This window comes from Papaver somniferum, chromosome 4 (assembly GCF_003573695.1).
Source record: "Papaver somniferum cultivar HN1 chromosome 4, ASM357369v1, whole genome shotgun sequence".
Lineage (NCBI taxonomy): Eukaryota > Viridiplantae > Streptophyta > Magnoliopsida > Ranunculales > Papaveraceae > Papaver > Papaver somniferum.
This window is the reverse complement of record NC_039361.1, coordinates 27,610,635-27,612,492: the sequence shown is the minus strand read 5'-3', so window position 1 is coordinate 27,612,492 and position 1,858 is coordinate 27,610,635. Positions and strand designations below refer to the sequence as shown.

The 1,858-nt window shown below is 37.1% G+C and overlaps 1 long non-coding RNA gene across 1 annotated transcript; it reads left to right on the top strand.

The window, feature by feature from the left end:
* Positions 1-274: 274 nt before the first annotated feature.
* LOC113273655 lies at positions 275-600 on the top strand. The gene is made up of 2 exons (XR_003322537.1): positions 275-317; positions 407-600. It is a non-coding gene; the product is annotated as an uncharacterized LOC113273655 (long non-coding RNA).
* The last annotated feature ends 1,258 nt before the right edge of the window (positions 601-1,858 follow it).

The window sequence follows — 1,858 nt, the reverse complement described above, 5'->3', positions numbered from 1 at the left end:
AAAGTTTGATATGTTTGTCTCTAATACTGCTCCTACTAGTAATGTTAAGTCAGAATTAACCAATTACTTAGAAGAAGATCTTTTACCTAGGATTGGTAATTTTGACATACTAGCATGGTGGAATACAAATGGGATTAAATATCCAGTGTTGCAGTGTATGGCTAGAGATATTTTAGCGATTCCAGTTTCAACGGTAGCTTCCGAATCAGCTTTTAGTACCGGAGGTAGATTTGTGAGTGTCCAACGTAATAGACTTCATCCAAAAACTTTGGAAGCTTTGATGTGCGCTCAAGACTGGCTATGGGATATGCTGAATGGTAATGAAATTCTCTTTTTATTGAAATGTTTTTCTTTTACATTTAATACATTATTATGGTTATATGATACACTTTCTTATTTTGGCTAGGTGGATCAAAATTCGATGGTGAAACATTTTGGGAAGAAACTGAAGCAGACGATGAGGTGATCAACATGGAGGAAGATACTTGATAAGAAATAATTAAGAACTAAAATGAGTGATGCTCGTTTATAGACCAATTTGTTTTTCTTTGCTTGTTTTACGATGAATTTATGAGTTTGAAATTTTAAATTATTATTATTGGTTGAACTTAGGTATTGATTATTAAATTAACTCATCATATTTGAGCTTAATGTTATGGGTAACCCGTAAAAAACCCGCCCCGTACGGGTATTTCCCATACCCGCCCCGTCCCAGATCAAGCGGGTAATGAGGAGGGTGTGGTTTTTTTTTTGAACGGGGCAGTGACTGGGATACAAGATCCCCGCCCCATACCCGCCCCATGACCATCCCTAGTAATATGATAGCGTCACCAAAGTGTCTGTGTCTCAGTCCTGAGGATTTTGATATTTTCTGATCTGCGTTTGAGCAACATTTAAAGAAAATATGAAGAAATCAAGGATTTTGCTGAAACTGAGAAAACTTCATAAGATGAAGGAAATAATAATAATAATAAATTAAGGAATCATGAAGTGTGGTACCGGCTATGGCCAAGGAATGGACGGTCGTCCAAATAGCCCGGTCACATGGCACTTTTCCTAATTTTATATTATTTTTCATGATTTTAGGGAAATGTCATGAAATCAAGGAGTTTGTTGAAACCAAGGAGTTTTGTTGAAATCAAGGAGTTTCCTTCAAGTCAAGGAGTTTCCATGAGATGAAGGAAAAAAATAATATTAATAATAATAATAAAATAAGGGTGTGTTGGACCGGCTTGGGCATGCTCGGCCGGCTAAGGCCCGGTCACGTGAGCTTTCCTTAATTTTATGTATTATTTCATGATTTGAAGGAATTTTCATAATTTGAAGGAAATATCATGAAATCAAGGAATTTCATGGAATGAAGGAAACATAAAAAATAATAATAATAAAATAAGGGGCGTGTGGAACCGACTAGGGCATCACCGGCCGGCTAGGGACCGGTCCCACGAGTTTTCCTAATTTTATATTATTTTTCATGACTTGAAGGAAATATCATGAAATTAAGGAGTTTTCATGAGATGAGGGATATAATAATAAAATAATGAGGAATCATGAGGTGTGGGACCGGCCACGACTAGGGAATAGCTGTCCGGCTAGTAGACAGGGTCCCACGACACCTTTCCCAATTTTATGTTACTTCCTTGATACGAAGGAAACACCATGAAATTGAGGAGTTTCCTTAAAATGAAAGATATTTGTTCAAATGAAGGGATTTTCATGAGATCAAGGAAAATAATAAAATATGATAAAAAAAGAATTGGGCGTGGGACTGGCCACGTCACGACCGACCGGCCGGTGGGCCCAGTCCCCCAGCGCCTTGATTAATATTTTATTATTTATTATTTTGTTCCTATTTTGC